Raw genomic sequence first — 21,397 nt, 5'->3', positions numbered from 1 at the left:
AACACAGTCAAGCTTTCTCCCACCCCATATTTTATTTATTTAAAAACTACAATGGTCTCAGTAATCGATTGGATGGAGAGAAAGTAGGAGGTGGAGGATTGTTCTTCCTCTATCCTCTCCCACTATCAAAGGCAGAATTAGAAGTGGAGTCTATTTATTAATTTCATTTATATACCACCATTATCTTCCAAGGAGCTCAAGGTGGTGTGTGTGATTCTCCTCTTCCTCATTTCATGCTCATAACAACCCTCTGAGGTAGGTTAGGCTAGGAGATAGTGGCTGGACCAAGGTCACCCAGCGAGCTTCATGGCTGAGTGGGGATTCAAACCCTGGTCTCCGAGATCATAGTCCAACACTCTAACCATCGCACCACGCTGGCTGTAGAACCTGAGAGGGCTGGTCCAAGACATTTGGTTGCCTGAAGCAGAACAGCAAAAGGGCAGCCCCGATCTAGTCAAGATGTTTAGCACCAATAGCTACCCAGGTTATTCTGGTACCTGAGGGGCAAAATTAGTGTGCCCCTCTCCCTCACAGTACAAATAACAAATAAAATAAAAATGAAGCAACTAACAGTTTGCTGCCCACAACCAATGGCCTGAGGCAGTCATCACATGGTGATAGGACAAGCCATGAGTCTGAGAAGAAAGAAAGGAACATGCTTCCACCTGCAAGCTTATAATGCTTTCTGAAGCTGCCTTCTGGTAAGTAGGAATTGCTGGGCGAGAGGTTATCGTAGTGTGTGGACCCCTTTCCCTATAATTCTGGAGCTACTTCTAAGAAGAAGGTGAAAAGACACTCCTCCGCCTCTCGTCTCCCAAGTTATCTTTGTCTGTGGTGGCAGTTTTAGGCATAGCGGGCAAGCTTTGCCTCCACAACAACTTTTTCCCTAGGTTCTATGTTTTTCACTATAGTAATGAACGGAAAGTCACTCTATGCTATGTAAAAGAAACACTATTCACATTGAAGCCAACCCTACCCCCTGTCCCTGGTGATCTCAGTCATCTAAATAAACTAAGCTTGCTCCTATTTTTGTAGCTCCATCCTGGGATGGATTTCTTGGTCATGCTATAAAGTAGGATCAAATGTCAGCAAGTGTATATAAACCAAAGCAGCTCTATGGCTAAGGCAAGTGTAAGCCAATGTGTTGCCCTCCAGATGTTGGGTTCAAAAGCCTCAGCAGCTGCAGTCAACATGGCCAGTAGTCAAAGATGATGAGAGTTGTATCCATTAAAGTCTGGAGTGTACCAATATGGACTAAAGCATAATAAGTTGTTAAATTCTACTTTCTATTTTGGACTGTCCCTTGTCTTCTTCATTAAGGACCATTACACTCGGGGTTTACCTAAATGTGGAAATGGTCAACAAAACCTTCACACATGGCAGCTTTGTGCAGAGTCATCTACAAGTTTTACCATACAGGGCACAGCTTTACAGACTGTACATGCGGTCTGTAAAACCACCTCATACAGCAGTTCTACAAAGACTGATTTCTTAAGCATCTGGTGATTGAGCATTTCCACCCCCAACAGAGTAAGTAGGGAAATAAATCTCTTGCAACTACTGTGGCTGTTTTCTTGTACACTTAGTCTTCTTTAACCCTGCCTAAATTAGCAACTCCCCTCCCATATTTGGGGGAAGGACATGCTGCTAAGGTGAGCAAAGTCATTACCCTCTAGTTTTCCCTGTGGACAACATTCTTTAGCAACCATGCAATCCCTAACTGACCTAGAATCTGTCAACAGGACAACACTAACAAACATGTTACACAGTGATGTAGTATAAACACTGACAACTGGGAAACACTGGCCTGCAAGCGCTCCAGTTGGAGAACAGTCTTTACCAAAGGTGTCATGGGCTTTGAAGATACTCGATCTCAGGACGCAAGGGAGAAACGTGCTAAGAGGAAGGCACGCTTGGCAAATCCACACCGTGATAAACTCCCGCCTGGAAACCAATGTCCCCACTGTGGAAGGACGTGTGGATCCAGAATTGGCCTCCACAGTCACTTATGGACCCATTGTTAATATTGTGTTTATGGAAGACAATCTTATTCGGCTACGAGTGATCGCCAAAGAAGAAGAAGAAGCTTCATATTTGATTTCATGGAGCCATTGTTTTGAATGCAACAGTCTCTGGGACGCGAAGGACTGCAGAATTGTAGTAAACTTGGGTCACTGTATAGCTGGAGTCTGTATTTATGGGTGAGCAGGACAACTTTGCACACAGCTGTATCCTCAGTGAGTTGGTTGCACTTAGAACTAGTTGAAAAGAATCAAAGTGAAAAGCAGGACCGGCTCTAGGGGTAGGCTGGGTGGCGTGGGGCTCCAGGGCGCCGGCCCAGCAGGGGGGCACCACGCGACAAAGCCGTGCAGAAGCCGTGCTGCGCGCTGTGCCCGCCCACTAGGGCGGGGGTGCCAGAGCAATCTCTGCGCCACGGCGCCAGGGCGCCCGACATGCTTGAGATGGCCCTGGTGAAAAGTTAGTTATGGCTCCCTTTAATCCCATTGGTATCTTCAAGACTAAGTGAGACAAAGTTAGTCTGAATCCCACTCACCATTATTAGTTCTTGCTTTTATTTTCGTCTCTTTATTTTACATTAGTAATGGCCCTTAAAGGCTGGTGTTTTCTTTCCCCGAGTGCTACAGTTACATGGTAATGTGGCAGAAATAACAAGCTGACATTTCCTAAGTTTTTCATATAGTGAATCTTCTAGAAAGTTACAAGTCCCACTGAACTGGACTGGCTTGGGGGCACAGTAGTGCTTACATTCACTTCAATGTAGCGTACACAGGAGAGCTGTTTAGTGGATTGTGCCCAGAGAAAATAAAGAGCCAAGGGATAGACCAGAAAAGTTACTCAAGTTCAATTTTTCTTTGCAATAAATCAGTAATGTGTCCTTACTCATGGATAATATTGTCTTTTTAAAATGCAAAAAAGTTAATACAAAAAGCTATTCCTGCAGCCACATTTTAACATAATGAAAAATGCATGATGACTAGAGTGGGCAAAAATCACACACACACACACACACGTATTCTCTAGATTGGAAAAAGAGATCCAGTTTTTATTTGTAGCTCATGAGAACTAGGACAGTAAGAAAAGTCACACTGAAACTACAGTAATGTTACTCTCAAGATAAAAAAAAATACCATGGAAGATTTTATAATAATGTAGAACAAAATTATTATTTTTCCACTGAGCCGTACAAACAGCTTCTTGCAGAACAAACTTAATTCCTTTTTTTACTGTGTTTCTCCAAATGCTAAAAAACAACTCTTGAGATTTCCAATAATTTTAAAATCAGTAAATAGATACATGGTCCAGAATAAAAACTGGAGGAACATTCATCCTTCAACTTTGTGGTAACAAGATTATCTCGCTGGTGGTGTTGGATCTGTCTGTCTGTCTGTCTGTCTGTCTGTCTGTCTGTCTGTCTGTCTGTCTGTCTGTCTATTTATCTCTTAGCCACTGTAGTGTATGTATTGGTAATGCCTTGGGCTGGTATGAAAGTTCCAGCTGGTGCAGAATGTGGCAGCTATATTGCTGATGGAGGAACAAGGCTGACAACATGCGACACCATTCTGAAAACATCTGCACTGTTGCTCATCTGCTACCAAGCCAGGTTCAAAGTCCTTGTAGCAATTTACAGAGCCCTGAACAATTTAGGAACAGGGTACCGTAGAGGCTACCTAAACCCTTATATCGCAGTTCGATCACTGACATCATAAGCGGCATTGTTTGTCGCCCCCCAGTTGATGAGACTCATTTGACAGCAGTAAGAAACCAACCCTTTACAGTGGTACTTTGGGTTACAGACACTTCGAGTTACAAACTCCGCTAACCAGGAAGTGGTTGCTCCAGGTTAAGAACTTTGCCCCAGGATAAGAATGGAAATCACGTGCCAGCGGCACAGCGGCAGCAGGAGGCCCCATTAGCGAAAGCACGCCTCAGGTTAAGAACCGTTTCAGGTTAAGAATGGAACAAGTCAAGTATCAAAAAGCAGAGACTCTGGAGGCTGGACTAGACTTCTAAGCTATCTTTTTAGCATCCTATTGTGATTGCAATAACAGCATAATGTCTAAAATTGGAAGCACATTAGCAGAAGGAAAGTTACCAAAGCCATTCTGAAATATAAAACAAAATCATTATTGTTTCTTTTAACATTCCAGAACTTATTCTTAAAGCTTATGAAGGATCATGGTGTGACAATTATCCATGCTTTCAAAAATCATTTTCTGCAAGCAAAATTGCAGTGTAAAACTATATGGAATTGTGTATAATTTGTAAATGAGTGTTGTGGGCATACTTTGTGAGCTTTGTGATGAGAGATAATAACATCTTCCCACTTTTTCTTTTTCCTTTTTTTTCAAAATTTGTATTGCCATCCACATTTCTTCTCATTGTTTCAAGTAACATAATTCCTTTTATTTCAAATGTACCAGCTGGAGAGGTCAGTTGACAAACTCTTTCAGTGGTCTGATCACAATGAAACACAGCACATTTTAATAAGTGTCAGTTTTTAACGCACATTTTTTTGACACAGCTAAGTTAGAATATTGAAGATGTGTGTGTCACATACTACAATAAATAAAAATTCACTACTCTAAGGTAAACAACCAAGGTTGTATAACATGCTATTCAATAGTCTGAAACATGAGAAAGCATATGGCAACTTAACATTTGACTTTTGAGATCAGGAAAATCATATTTTCCGTAATATCATTTTTGTAACGGAGGCGATAAATGAATAATTAGATCACTCTTTGTGAACAGATAAACAGAACATGAAAGCTTAATAGAATGTGCTTCTATTCAGCAGACACAGAACCCAAACCTCCATAAGACCGAAGCAGGAGACTTTACATCTCCTGTAGCCTTTAGCTCAGTACTATGACAATTATAGTCATTGGCAGCTCTGTGCTTAACACTGAAAATTCAGCAGTCCCCATCTTGCAACATCAAGATGGTGACATAAACCACCCCCTTTTCAGAAGTTATACGTTCAACATTCTTAAAATGACAAATCTGGGAAATAAAATTGGTAGCTTTGCAGAATACAAATATTAAGGTGAAGTCTTCAGTTTCTTGGTTATCACAACAGGGCTCTAATCTTTCCAAGCCATTACATGTGTCTGAAATGCATTACATGTGTCTGAAAAGTGTAGAAACATTTTGGGATTGGTTCATGATGGTGAAATGGCGTGATATAGCAGACAGCATGCTAGATCTGGACTGAAGTTCAAATCCTCATTCTGCCATAATGCTCGTTGGGAAAATCACTCCATCTTTCTAACCTACTTCACAGAGTTGCTTCAAGGGCAATGAATGGTATTCTAACCTCAGCCCTTTGGGCTTCTTCTGATTCTGTGTCTTGCCCCAAATAGAATTTTAGCGACTTCTTCATTTTGGGAGATGTGAAATGCTGGGTGGGATTAAAGTGAATGGCAGATGAAGAGGAGTTGCGGTATAGAGAATGAAGACAAATGAAATGAGAGAAAGAGAATGATGGCATAGATAAAGAAGATAGCTGTGAAAAAGGCTTGTCAGATATGTCTAGTTATGGTTGTAAAACTACTGGTTATTCTTTATCTTGTTCTAGTATCCTTTTATAAACCTGTTTAATGCTCTTAAATTACTGTATAGTGGTATAGGATGATTCAGAAAAAGCAGGTCTCATCTCAAGTATCTTGTACTGATATACAGAATTAAACATATACAGGGAGAGTCCTATTGCTCTCAGCAAATGTTGGTAGCTAGTTGTTGAGAGGACTATCAAGGAGAGTCTTAACTCAATGGACCAAGTGACCTAGCAATATTCAGCTGTAAGGGCCTTGTTAGGAAAATCCGTTTTATTTTTCCAAAATCACCAAGGGGATTAAGTGAAAATATTCTGGGTTCCCCGCCTTATTTAATGCATTGGTTCTAAATACATTTTATTGGAAAATCAGTTCTATTAAAATCAACAGGAGTCATTTCTTGGTAAATATGAGAAATGAGAGGTTAAACATTTCCTGTCAACTCCAATAAGTGCCCCTCCCCTGTCTTCGGATTATGGGTAAAGGGTAAACAGTTTTTGCTTCTAGTAATACTGGGGTACATTCCGCTATACTTTCTTAATGGGCTGCACAACAGCAATTTATGAAACTACATTGCTGTCAGTGAAGGATGCATACACACACACTATGGTACATCAAGCTTACAAATAATGAACTAGGTCTGTGCAGATTCTAATACAACCAGACAGAGCATAATTGTTTGTTTTTCCTCTTCAGAGCGCAGTTCACCGCTCCTGTGGATGCATCATGTGTAAGGAAGGAAACAATGGCCTTAGCAGAAGGCCCATTAGCTACCGTATATTTGTTTTATTTGTCTTACACCCCAGTCCTAAACACACAGACATCATGTATACCTTCACAATTTTGTTTCTGTCTGGCGGATCTGATGCACGCATTGAGCATACACATTCCTAGCCTGTGGGCACTCTCCATTGATTTTCTAATGTTCCACACAGAGATGGTACAAATGGAACAGAAAACGGCAAGTTCAACACAAGTGGTATATTCTACCACCTGAACTTTTCTTCAGCTCCAGTGATTCCACTGGTGTTTTCACAGAACTTCCTAGTGAAATCCAATGCCCTTAATCTGCTTTCAACTTGGATTAGAGACAAAGACCACTTATAGAAAATTTCTAAGATGCTGTCATCAAGAGGATAATACCCTCTTCCTACTTATCAGAGATGACTCATTACTTTATGTTGCAATTTCAAACTTTTGAAGGGGTACTTTTATTCTAGTCTTTCTTTTTTAGGCCTAGCTCTGGGTTGAAGTGCACTTTTCAAAAACTTTTTAAATTAGCCCTATTGCACCAAGGACTGTCCACCCCACTTATGAATCCTGCACAAGAAAAACCGACAACACTCTTGAAAATTTGAACTGATCTACTGTGCGTGCACAGGCTTGTTAATATTTCTGCTAGAAGTCCACAGAATACCTCTGCTAAAAGTCTGCTGAAATGATCGAGGGGACGTTGAGTAAGGAGTGATATACTAGAAGTTAATAAAATTATGCATGGCATGTTGAAAGTATATGAAGCTTTTCTCCCTCCCGCTACTCACAGACATGTGATGAAGGTGAATGTTGGAAGATTCAGAACAGTCCATAGTTAAACTATGGAGGCAGCAATGGCCACCAACTTAGATGGCTTTTAAAGGAAATTAGGCAAGTTCAAGGAGGAAAAGGCTATCAATGGCTCTGTTGGAGAAAACATTGCTTCTGAATAACAGTTGCCGGAAACCACAGGAGGTGATAATGCATTTATGCACAGGTCCTACTTACAGGCATCTGTGAGAAGGCTGCTGGACTAGATGGGCCATCGGGCTGATCCAGCAGGTTCTTCTTCTATTCTTATGAGTTTTGATAAACAGAAACCACCCATATCTTTCTAGCTGAAAGGCAATATAGTAACTACTTTGATTTCTATGCTGATCAGATGTTCCTAGAAATCTTATTAGCATGGGGGCATTAATAGGTTGGCCTTCTGGTTCCTCCACACAGATCCTATGTGGCTTACTGGACATTTTGGTGTGTGTGTGTGTGTGTGTGTGTGTACATAGCACAATTATTGGGCTGTAGCGGACAAAACCCCATTCGCACAAGAATTTCTGCTTATGCAGGGGAACTTTCTCTCCCCACAAATCTGCTCCAGAGGGTTTTGGGGAAACCCCAGAAGATATCCCTGCCCTCTCTCTGGTGTGTAAAGCAATGTAAGAATGCAACTTGAAAAGTGGCAGGGGAAATGATCCCACTGCATTGCAATCCGCTAATGTGTGCATGAATAACCTCTGTTTCTAAAGGTCTCACTGCAGTCCAGACCACACAAAAACTGTAGTTGAAACATAAAGCAACGGACATCTTTATTCCTTTCAACAACGCATGATATCATTCCAATGCATTTTGAGCATGACAAGCTCTCTGTCTGTAAAAAACAATTTAATGTGCTCACTGGTGTTCCGACAGCTCAAAGGTCACTTGATACATTGCCACAAGGAATAGACTTTGCACCTTTTGTGAACTTCTACTCTTTTTTGTTTTTTGTTTGTACAAGGCCAGATCATACAAAATAACCCCAGCTACTTCAGATATGGAAGTGTAAAAATTTCCTTCCTTGGGGATACCAAGCTTCAGCTAATTCTACTATAGTATAGTGAATGTACTGTACTAATAGCAGCCAGACAGATCCTTCTGAAAGAACTGCAAGATGGTGAGCTCCCCAAGTTTGTCATAGTGCTTATGATTATGGGCATTCATTTATTTATTTTCCTGATAACATTTATAAGCTACTTTTCACCACAACGTGGCTTTTGTGACCAATAGTTCAGCTAGGCCCACTGGCAGAATTCTGGCTCTTAACAACAGCAGCAGATAGCCAAGAGATGGGGAACAGGCTGTGGGGAAACCACAGGAAAGAAGGGTCTCTCATCTGATACAATTATCCTTCAGGCTAGCAATTCTTAACCTTTCTTTTCCATGCATCGCTTGACAATGACTGGGAATGGACAACTTATTAAGCTTCTGTTTGTTCTTCAGGCCAGAGCACAGATATATAACTCAAGTTGCAATAACCATAGCCTTGCCTTTCTAATACAATGAATGTGTCTTTCTTGGAAAGGAAAGTTTTTGTAAAGTCAAGTGCAACGTTTGTCAGTTTTAGGCTAAGGTCATGTTAAGCAAAGTTACCTTTTACCTGGTAATTTTTTTAAAGGGAAAAAGCGACATACCACCACCAATGCTGTATGATTAATATAAGGTAAAGGTAAAGGGGCCCCTGACCATCAGGTCCAGTCGTGTCCGACTCTGGGGTTGCATGCTCAGCTCGCTCTATAGGCCGAGGGAGCCGGCGTTTGTCCGCAGACAGTTTCCGGGTCATGTGGCCAGCATGACAAAGCTGCTTCTGGCGAACCAGAGCAGCGCACGGAAACGCCGTTTACCTTCCCGCTTGGAGCGGTACCTATTTATCTACTTGCACTTTGATGTGCTTTCGAACTGCTAGGTGGGTAGGAGCTGGGACCGAGCAACGGGAGCTCACCCCGTTGCAGGGATTCGAACCGCCGACCTTCTGATCAGCAAGCTCTGTGGTTTAACCCACAGCGCCATATAATAGGCTCTATTTGACAATCTGGCCCTGTTCAAAAACAGCCTCAGTCTCAATAGTAGGAAAAAGTAAATCAAGTGCAAGGACCATTTCACAGGTCTTCTATTCTTCCACAATGTTTAGTGGACCACCTGAATGGAGCTCACGGATCGCAGGGTGAGAATCTCGGCCATAGTCTTTGAGAAGCACACAACTAGCTCTGACCAACTACAGAGCCCATTTAAAGCCGTAAATCTGAGAGCAGTTAATCTAAACACACTATTTCCCCTCCCCCAAAGGCACACCCCAAATTGCTCTAAGGACAACAAGTATCAAAAACGGGGGTTGATCCTGATAAATAGGGACCATGGTAGCACCTGCTGACATCTGCACAGAGAAGCTGCTTAGGCAGTTTACATCTACAGTATGTCACTACTTTCAATGTCGCATCAGATGACCTTGTATATTTCACTGGACCCCTCATGATAATCAGATACAGTGGAACCTCGGTTTATGAACACCTTGGTTTACAAATTCTCAGTTTACAAATGCCGCGGACCCATCTGGAACGGATTAATTCACTTTCCATTACTTTCAATGGGAAAGTTTGCTTCAGTTTATGAACACTTCAGTTTATGAACAGACTTCCGGAACCAATTACACCCATGCTTCGGGTTAAATATGCTTCAGGTTGAGTACTCCATGGACCTGTCTGGAACGGATTAATCCACTTTCCATTACTTTCAATGGGAAAGTTCGCTTCAGTTTATGAACGCTTCAGTTTAAGTACTCCGCGGACCGTCTGGAACGGATTAATCCACTTTCCATTACTTTCAATGGGAAAGTTCACTTCAGTTTATGAACAGACTTCTGGAACCAATTGTGTTCATAAACCGAGGTACCACTGTACTGTCTCTGTATTTTCCATCTGTTTGCAGTTCTTTCAAGGCTACTAGAAAGGGCCTAGCCTCTTCAGCATTATAAAAGGAAGAAAGAAAAGATTTTCATTAAATTATAAAACAAGCAAAAATGGCACAGCAAATACAATTAGGGGATACACATTAAAGAACAATTGTTTTCACTGTCACATTACAGAGCTTTGCATCTAATATTAACAGTTACACAAGATCAGAAGAGGAGCACAAATTCTATAAATCACAGTTATGAGGTCCACATTTCATGCATTGGAACAGGCAGGTCATTTGCAGAAGCCTAAGTGATAAATCCCCAGCAACTAGCATAGAAATATCCCAGGTCTTCAGATCCTTTCAATAATTTTATATCTCAGATATTGCCAAATTCCAGACCTGGGAGACAAAATTGCTCTGATAAACCAATAGCTTATTTACAGCTCTTGCAGATGAAAGCCCAAACATCTGTCTGTAACTTCATTCATTTCCCTAGAAATGTTTTTCTTAAACTCTCTGCCAGTTCTCTGAAAATTAAGATTTTACTAAGCAATGTGGATCTGCCCATGCGGTGAAGATTATATGTATACCAAAGAATATATATTTTTTAAATCAAATTATTGCAACAATTCTATTTAGGCAAAGCAACAGCAGAAGCAATATTAATAGCAACAACTTAGTGCTAAAATAAACTAACTACTAGGGAAGACAGAAATGTGCAATGGTAAAATATCATTTATGAAGCATCAAGTGGGCAATCATTGCTACTAGTTGATGGAAGTCCTTTGATGTGAGTGATGAAGAGAAATGTGCAGAGATGAAGCTAGAGGGGAAAACACAAGAGGGAAATCATCTGATTTCAACTATTTGATTAGGGAGGACACAAAAGTGTCTGAGTTACATGCGTTGTCTGATGAGGAGATCTTACAGCCCTGCTTTTTACATTGAGCTTGGCTTCTAGGATAAAGAAATGTGCGTCAAACTTTGTCTCCTTTTATAAGAGTGTTACTTCTATTATAATTTCCCCTCAATTTATGCTGCAATTCATATTCCAGAATGGTCACATTAACTGCAGTAGAATTATTCTGGGTAAACTCACAGACTTCATTTTTTGGGCTTCCACAACAATACTCTGAAATAAGTGGCTTGAAGTTCACAACATATCACTTTATTAATATTCCATAAATGTATTCAGGTGAAATCCTGACCCCCATTATAGTCAATCAGATTTTTTATGACTGCAGAAAGACTCCCCCCTCCTTTTAACATGCTATTCAAATTCTTAGCAACATTTTCTTAAAAATGAAGTGCTAAGTGGGTTTTTCCCCTGGCCCAACAATTTGTAGAGCATTTTTTCCTTGACATATTCAGTAAAACCCACATAAAAGCATAATGATGTGCTGAAAAAATGCAAATCTTTCAAAAGCTTTTTGAGTTTCTCTCCTGTTCTCATTCCCTTCTTGTGCCCCCATCCTAATGCCCCCCTTTTAGTGCCATTTCCCCCCTCTGCTAGAAAAGGTCGTGACATTTCAAGGTGTTCACTTCCTCAAGAACTATGCTGAAGCCTGAACCCTTGAAGTAATGAGTTGTGTCTGCCCTGTCAATGAAATTGTGCTCACAGGCAGAAACAAATACAGCAGAACTAAGACCAAGAAGCATCTGCCCACTGCCTATGACAGTTTGTGGTTACTAGAATTCTGGAAATTATTGCAAAGCATTTTGCAAAGGGCAGAAAAACATGATTAGCCACCTGCTCTTCTCATTCTTGAAACCTCTGTGTGGTTCTCAACCTTCACATACGTGAAACAAAATAATTCAGGCTTTATTCCTTATTTGTCTATCTAGAAAACAGTATGTGCATTGTTCTTTGTCATAATAACAGTATAGGTTGGTTCTTTACACCTTTTAGGACATCTTTAACAACACAGCTTTTTCTGCAAGGAAGACTAGGGTTTATTTATGTACATAATTTGGTGTAGGGCATGTGTCTGGTAGAACAATCCAAAACCTCTTTGCACTGGGCTGGGGTGGAGGTGGACTGTGCAGAGGTGTCCCCCTGCCAGGCTCTCATCAGCCCCCTGCTGAAGAACTCCTGGCTGGTGGCAGGCAGTGAAAAGCCACGAATGCCAAAAATGACTAACCAACATGGGTGTGTGTGGACAGGTGTGCTACTTAAGGTATTTCTAGGGTAGTAACTTTGGGGGACAGTTGTGAGCTTGAGATAGGCTGTTTTAACTTTGTACTGAGAAATGTATCTTTTCTGACTGACGGTCGAATAAAGAATGATGATGATGATGAGCTTGAGATAGGCACATAAAGAGGTCATGCTATAGAGTAACAGGCTTGGGAAAGTATCATTGGCCGCTACATTGTCCATTTATTAGAGGGCAGTGTAAAATGTTTGCAGCTGCCCCTTGTATGCTTTTTCAAAAAGTTAATTTGGTTAATTGTGAAGCTGAGAGTACATTCTCATAGTTCTAATAAGTGCAGGCCAAACATGGTAGACCTCTACAGATTTAGCGTTCTGAGGGTATGGTACCTTGTGGATTAAAATCTCAGTGACAGGAACGTAGCTGATGCTTGTGTTTGTGGGTTGTGCAATGGAATGCGACCAAACCTAAAGTCATTGCATTGAAACAAAATTTTTAAAAATCCTTCCAGTAGCCCCTTAGAGACCAACTAAGTTTGTCATTGATATGAGCTGTTGTGTGCATGCACACTTTTTCATTGCATTGAGTTTAGGATGGCAAAATTCAAAGGATACCAAGGTTTGGCTGGGCAATAGTTGGTCAGGTATAATGAAGTGACTTAGCTCCCCCATCAGTGCCTTTCAGAAGGAGAAAATAAGAATTTGTTATGAGTTCCCCTCTTTCCAATACTGCAACCCCCCGAGGAACTGCAGAGCTGAGTGTGTGTTTATCTTTGTTGAGAATCCCAATTTATTATTGTATCTCCCACTAAATTTAAATATGGAACATCATTTGCTATTATTGTCACTTTACAAAGCAAATAAATCATTTTGTTCCACAATCTGCCTGTAAATTGAATTAATAAAGAGCATTGCAGGAAGAGGAAATGTAACATTCCAGGATATAAATAGGGTGGAAAAGGCTCATGGTCTGTGGCTGATTGTACAGGCTGCCCATTTCTGAATGCTTCAGTATTTCCATATTATTATTATTATTATTATTATTATTATTATTATTATTATTATTTTAAAAAAATATTAAATATTTTCATGAATTACAAGAGAATGTGCAATGTCTCTTTTTGTTGTTGTTCAGATTATAAAGTCTTTTGGTTATGTTCAATGTAAGACAATATGATATTCAGAGATAGGGAGAGAGAAGGGAAGAGAGGGAGAGAAGGTATTTCTGTTTTTAAAAAGCAAAATGGAGGCATAGGGAAGTGCGGGTAGGCAGCATGGGGACAGCTTGGGTAGAGACAAGCAGTAGAGCAGGAAACCCCTTTTTCTTTTTTTAAATAAAAACCGTTAAGACTTCCTCTCTTAAGTCCTGTTACAGCACAGCCCTTAGAACCAAGAACTATGATCTGCAGATCCCTGGGAGGCAACACAGCTCAGTAGTAAAGCACATGCAGAAGGTCCCTACCAAGTTCAATCCCTGGCATATCTTGTTAAAAGGGTCAGGTAGCAAATGATATGAAGGAACTTTGGTGGTGCTCCCAAAGAGCTGCTGCCAGCATTGCGATATAGTACAAAGTGTGATGGGCAGTAGTCTGATTTGATAGAAGAAGAAGAAGAAGAAGAAGAAGAAGAAGAAGAAGAAGAAGAAGAAGAAGAAGAAGTGGTGGTGGTGTTTGGACTTGATATCCCACCTTTCACTCCCCATAAGGGGTCTCAAAAGTGGGTAACAATCTCCTTTCCCTTCCTCCCCCACAACAAACACTCTGTGAGGTGAGTGAGGCTGAGAGACTTCAAAGAAGTATGACTAGCCCAACTTCTGGCCGATTGCGCAGCAATGGCGGGCGCCGTTCTCCTCAGCTGAGAGGGGAACGTGTGCCTTTGAGGCAAGAGGGGACTGCTTCAGCGCAGCAGCCTCCCAGAAGAAACCCCGAATTGAGCGTTTCGAGGACGTGGATCCGGCAGACGCCAGAAGCGAGCTCCCCCCTCCCTCGGCTAGCCTAATTCTGGGCAGCGAGAGAGCAGGGGGTTTTGAGCTAACGTGGCGCATTGGAGCATAGCTATCTCAGAGGCACGAAGCTGCGATGCTGCCAGGCAACAGCAATCAGTTCTTCCAAAAAATTGAAAAAATTCGAGAACATTGGATACCATGAGTAAAAGGAGAAATTTAATTAAAAAAATTATAATTGGAATGAATTGGCCACGGGAGGAGATTAAAACAGGAAGTCGATCTCTCCCATTGTGAGGACCGTAATGCAGTTAATTTGCCTATAGCCGGAAAAGTGAAAGGAACCTTCTAAATATCAAGGACTGGACTTAATTCCTTTCCCCAGAGGCAGGGTAAAGGGGAGAAGGATTAAATTGATTGAAATCCCTGCAAAAATTCTTGATTTGGACTGGGGGAAATCCCTCTGGAAACTGAAGTCGGGTCCCGGGAGGAAGCAGCGAGCCGCCATTATGACATCACAATAGAAAGGAATTTGTTTACCCTTTTGACACTGAGAACTGTCAATTGTGAAGAGAGTTTGACATTGCTCCTTTGATAAATGGACATAAGAATTTTAAGACATGAAAAAAGAATTTAAAAATGAGAAATATAACCAGTTTGGACATAAATTTGATTTCTGAGGCTTTTGGAAATACAATTGTTCAACTTCCTGCTCTGCTCTGTTCCCATGAAATGTGAGATAAACAGGATGACTGTAGCCACAATATTGTCTGATGGCCTTGGCTTCCAGAAGGATCTTTTGGAAATGTTTTGGGACTTGAGAAACGAACTGCAACAAAACAATATATTGTTGTGTAAAAGTAATACAGAATGGAGTGAAAGGAACCAGAATTGTCATGATAGAGAAAAAGGATTAACCCCAACAGAGAGCGAAGTCACACAAGAGAAACAACCACCAGTCTTGGACAGTGTAATGGAATTTAAAGTTCCCCCAGTGAGAGGGGGGGGGGGGACAGAACATCTGCCTGATTCAAGGAGTCACCAAAGAAGAACCAGCATGGAGTAATGTCTTCCCAGTGAGAGAGGGAGGGCAGGATCCATACTGGGGTCAGAATACAAAGGGAATAAAAACTGAGAAAGGGCTGGAGAAGGGAATTTTTGTTGGATGGTTTTGTACTACAGTATTCGAAGAATTGGGTCGATACCAGGGGATGATTGAAGAAGAATGGTGGGTAGGCTGGGACAGGGTGGGAGTGGGGTGAGGGGTAGTAATGGGTGTAATTTCTTTGACTTGATGGTCCTAAACTGGAATGACTTATGGAATTCACTGATGAATCTGGGAGACCCGGAGTTTAGGGGAAGGGGGGGTTAAATTTGATTTAATGGGTTTAAATGTCTATATGATATAAGAATTAATATTTAAATTTATGGAAAATTCTTGGTAAAAATATCTAGGCTAAGGGGAGAAACAGAAGATAAAGGAAGGGAAAATAATTTTTGATTTGGATAAATTGATTAATTATTGGTGGAGAATAGATTATATTTTTAGAATAGGATATTTGAGTGTTAATGATAAAATGTGATAGATTAATTTAAGAGATAAGATGAAAACTGCTTAATTGGATAATATAATGGACCCAGGGAGGGGGAATCGAGGAAGTCAACAATGTTAAGTAACTAAAATAAGATTTGAGAAGTTTTTCTTTTCGTTATGTTGTATTTTTTATTTTTGTTTTCTTTTTCTCTTGTTTTATATTTTGTTCTGAGTTTTTATTTGGTTTTTTTTGTGATTTTGTATTTGAAAAACGAATAAAAATTATTTGAAAAAGAAAAAGAAAAGAAATATGACTAGCCCAAGGTCACCCAGCAGCTGCATGTGAAGGAGCGGGGAAGTGAACCCGGTTCATCAGATTACGAGTCCACCGCTCTTAACCACTACACCACACTGGCATCCAAAGGTGGATGTCCTTTGTTCCTGCAAGATCTGCAGGTGACCACAGCACACTGAGTTCTTAAGGGTATGAGTCTGGCAGTTCCTGATTGAAACTGGATCTGAGAATTGACCTAAGATAGTCTGAGTTGACTAAAAAGAAAAGGAAGAAGCTGAACTGCAGCAAGAAAGACTGGTTTCAGTAGGATGAACAAATGGGACGATTTGTTCAGTAAGTGTCAGGCCAAAGCATGATATTTACATTGACTGCTGCCCATGCTATGATTTCCATACATACGGTAGGTAAGTGTAGCAAAATAATCTTTACACACTGTTTTACTTTTACCTTTGTTGGTAAATGCCCTTGGGAGTTGAGTAAACAAGTAATGATGAATTGTGATACACATGCCTGATCAAAACAGCCCTAATGAATTATGTGTTTGCTGCATAGCATTTTAATAAGTCTCCTCCAATTTTCCTCGTGATCCACTTTTTCTTCCTGTGGGTTACTACAGTGTTTTTCATATCATTTCAGTTATTCTATAATGATTCCTAATGCATTAAGACATTTCACTGTTATATGGAAAGTGATCGAGGTAACGAGGAAAGGATGATTAAATCTGTTCTTATTCAGTTTGTTATAAAAAAATGTAAATGTATGAAAAAGCTATTAATTAGCATACGGGTGGATGTGAAAGAAAATATGTATATCCTCATCATATTCACAGGGGACTTCAGCTGAGAAACTAGTCAACTTTTCATCATACATTAGAATAGCAGGTAAACATGAGTCTTGTTGAAAGCCTTATGGTGTTGCTGTGATGTTGCAAAATCTTTGTCGAGGTGGCATTATGTTGACAGCTGGTCTTCGTCTATTATAGCAGTATTTGGCACATATCCTATTATGGTAAACCAGAGAACGTGGAGAGTGCAAATCGGGCAAGTGGTATGAGGGAGGAGGGGACAGCCGGGAAACAGGCAGGGTTTGTTCAAGATAAGATCTTCTGAAAACAAGGCAATAGTCTTCAGGACCCTGGACAGAGCCCAGGGAACAAACAATTTGTTCCAACCAGGTCAGCCTCAACTGAGTCTTTTTGTGCTCTCTGAACTTGACTTCACCTCTCAGGCTTTGTCTCCCTGATGAGGAATACAAAGACTTAAGAAGGCAGCCCTCTGGCCTGGAGCCTAGCACTCAAGCACTCTGCAAACTCATGCTGCCAGCACTCATGCCCTGTGTTGGTGGTTTGCAAGGCTTTTGGAGACAAGTATTCTGGCCCCGCAAAGGAACCAGGTTGTGGAGCTACAGCCTTGGGGGATCCAGGTGCAAGGAACTTTGGCATTTTAGTCTTAGTGCTGCCGGTGTGGGAGGTGGTCTTCAGCATTTCAGGCTTGGGAATCTCTGGTTCAGTAGTCAGAGTCATTGACCCTCCAACCTCTGTTCAGGTCACAGCTGGACTTTGAGATCATTATAGCAAGCATCTTTCACTTGTGCTAATTTTGAAAATGTGAGGCTATGTATCACTAATGTCTAGCCTAGGTGGGGAATTTTTTGCCATCCAGATGCCATTGAACTACAACTTCATCAGCCCTTATAATATTCATGAATATTATAAGAAATTGGAAAACATACTCCTGAATCCGTTAAAAGATATAATGAATCAAACTTTAGAAAAAGGTAAAATCCCCGAAACGTGGAAAGAAGCGTACATCACACTCCTTCCTAAAGGAGAAGAAGATCTAGAATCAATGGCAAATTATAGGCCTATATCCCTATTGAATAACGATTACAAGATATTCGCAGGAGTAATAGCACAAAGACTGAAGAATATACTCAAAGGCATAATTCACCCAGACCAGGCAGGATTCCTCCCAGGGAGGCAGATATTCAATAACACCAGGAATATAATTGATATACTAGAGTATTTGGAATTTAAAATAGATAAAGAAGCAGCTCTGTTAATGTTAGACGCGGAAAAGGCGTTTGACAACGTCTCCTGGGGCTTCCTCAAAAAACAACTAAGTGTAATTGGGTTACAAGAAAAGATGCAGAGAGCAATAGGAGCAGTATATCAACAACAAAAAGCGAGACTGATAATAAATGGAGGGGTGACCAATAGTTTTCTGATAGAAAAAGGGACCAGACAAGGATGCCCTCTATCTCCCCTGCTATATATCTTGGTGCTAGAGGTTTTATTAAACAGAATCCGGAATGAGAATAAAATAAAAGGAATAACAGTGGGGAAGAGAGAATATAAAGTCCGCGCATTCGCGGATGATATAGTGGTGACGGCGCAAGACCCTAAGGAAAGTATACCAACAGTTATAGAAATTATAAATGAATATGGGAAGGTGGCAGGATTGAAAATAAACTACAAAAAAACAACATTGCTAACAAAAAATATGGATAGTAAAGAAAGGGAAGAACTGAAACAGCGGACAGGTCTGGAGTTAAAAAAGAAAGTTAAATACTTAGGTATTTGGATATCAGCAAGAAGTATAAAGCTATACGAAGATAATTATAAAAAAGTATGGAAGGGAATCAAGACAGAAATTGAGCAGTGGAATAAACTACACCTTTCCCTCTGGGGTAGAATTTCTGTCGTTAAAATGAACGTTCTCCCGAAATTGATGTACCTGTTTCAGGCGATACCAATTCTGGGAGGAATAAAGTGTTTTGCTGAGTGGAAAAAAGACTTAACAAAGTTTATATGGAATAATAAAAGACCAAGAATTAAATATCAGCTACTAACAGACAGAAGAGAGAGGGGGGGGGTTTCCCTTCCCAATTTAGAATTGTACCATGCAGCAGCCGGACTAGTTTGGATCAAAGAGTGGATAACTTTGGAAAAGCCGGAGATCTTAGACCTAGAGGGAGTAGGAAATAGATTTGGTTGGCACTCTTACCTGCTCCATGAAAAAGTCAAAAACCACAAGGGATTCTTAAATCATCTAATAAGAAAATCCTTGTATTTGATTTGGGCAAAATACAAGGGCATTTTGGAACCCAAGATTCCCCTGTGGGCGTCACCAATAAATGCTGTTACAGTTAAGAAATTGAATATGGAAGAAAAAGTTACCACCTATCATGAGATATTGGAAAATGTGCAAAATGAATTGAGATTAAAAAAATACGAAGAGATTAAGGAAAAATTTTCGACCTGGCTGCAATACTTTCAGGTGAATCAGAGGTTCTTAGAGGATAAAAAATTGGGAATTGCAAAGGAAAAGTCTAAATTTGAGAAGGAATTAATAGATAATGACAAAAAGCTTATTGCTCGAATGTACGATCTGTTACTAGAATGGGAGCTCAAGGAGGAGCAAACTAAACCATCTATGATTAAATGGGCCCAGGACTTGGGACACAATGTCTATATGGAACAATGGGAAAGGCTGTGGCAGAAAGATTTGAAATTTACCGCCTGTTACAATCTGCGGGAGAATATTCTCAAAATGATGTACAGGTGGTACCAAACACCAGACAAAATATCAAGGATGTATAAAAATAAATCACCAAAATGCTGGAGGTGCGAGAAGGAGATAGGGACCCAAATGCACATGTGGTGGAAACGTCCAGAAATAAATAAGTTTTGGAATAATATCTATGAAGAGTTAAAGAAAATGTTGAAGTGTAAGATCATAAAAAAACCAGAACTGTTTTTGTTGAATATAATACCAGAGGACATCAAAGATGCAAGTAGAATATTACTCATGTATGGTATTGTAGCTGCGAGGGTCCTTATCGCTAGAAAATGGAAAAATAAAGATGTACCAAATATAACAGATTGGCAAATCCTAATGAAGGAATATTCACAGCTTGCTAAAACCACTGGGAGAATTAGAGGTCAAACAAAGCAAAAAGTAAAAAAGGAGTGGAGGATCTTTGAAGATTATATAAATTCAACCAAATAGCCAAATCCCGATAGCAGAACAGAATTGAACCATGTCGAAATTTAAAAGGATAAGGAAATGTTGATAAGAAACTTAAGTGTGAATTTAAATGGGTGTATATAACTTACACAGGATATGATTGGAAGAACGCTGTTCTTTTTATTTTATTTTTCTTTCTTTTCTTTTTCTTTTTCTTCCTATATAATCTTCCTATATAATTGTTTTTGTTTCAATCCTTTTTCTTCTTTCTTTCCTTTTTATTTCCTTTACACTTGACATCCCTTTTTCTTTTTTCTCTCTCAAATGTGGAATTCTTTATATGTAAAAGGGAGATGTACCAATTTCCTTTATGTGTTTTTGTAAATCCTTTGTGTTTCTGTAAATTTGTATGGCTTTTAACAATTGAAATAAATAAAAAGTATTTTAAAAAAAAAGAACTACAACTTCATCAGCCCTAACAAACATGGCCAAAGGCCAGGGATGGAAGGGCCAAAGGTTCTGCATGTCTGTTCTAGCCCAACAGTATCTACCCTGGCTGGTAATGGCACCCTAGGATCTTAAGGTAGGATCGTTCACAGTTTTTCTACCTTTAATCCTGCAGGCTGAATTTGCCACTTTCTGTATGCAAAAGCATGTGCTCTACCACTGAGCTATGGGCCAGTCCCTTCTGTTTGGAAACGCTTCCTACAAAGACAGGATTTGAGAAGATATGACCCTCCAGTTGTGGCTGGACATAGCTGGCCAGCAACAGTTGGAAGGCCACATGTTCCCTACTCAAAGACTAGATAATTTAAGAAGGCCACTTTGGGGTGGGGGATATCACATGCTCAAGTGCTTCCTTGCGGGAAAGCGTATATCCCTGCAAGCCAGAAACAAGCACTGAAGATGGCAGACTAGGGCATGCACCACCTCAGGATTTTGTTTCACAGTGTCTTTTGTGCCATGAGGGAAATATTCGTGGGGCTGGCGCCCCAGGTGCACCTCCCAAGGCTGAAAAGGTTTAACCTCTGGATCGCTAGTAAAACTGAATTACTGTTCAGGAAATGGTGCACATCTAAAAAGTTTGTCACCAACAGGAGAAGTGTGGAAAGCTCTGGGTTACAGGGAACCATGCAAAGGGCTTTCTTGATAGCCGCTCTGCCCTATGGAACGCCCTCTCATCAGATGTCAAGGATATAAACAACTATATGACTTTTAGAAGACATATTTAGCTAAGATTCCTGTATGGCAGGGGTTTGGACTAGATCTTATTGATTTATTGAATTTATATACCTCCCTATGCCAAGAGGGCTCAGGGCGGTTCACAGAACATAATCAAAATATAAAACCACAACATAATCAAAATAAAAACAACAACCCAATACCCTCCCAAAAGAAAACCACGTTTTAAAAGGGAACAGATGACCCTTGGAGTCCCTTTCCAACTCTACAATTCTATGACCTGAAGG

Source organism: Zootoca vivipara, chromosome 9 (assembly GCF_963506605.1).
Source record: "Zootoca vivipara chromosome 9, rZooViv1.1, whole genome shotgun sequence".
Lineage (NCBI taxonomy): Eukaryota > Metazoa > Chordata > Lepidosauria > Squamata > Lacertidae > Zootoca > Zootoca vivipara.
The sequence above is the reverse complement of the archived record's forward strand: the minus strand, read 5'-3'. Positions refer to the sequence as shown.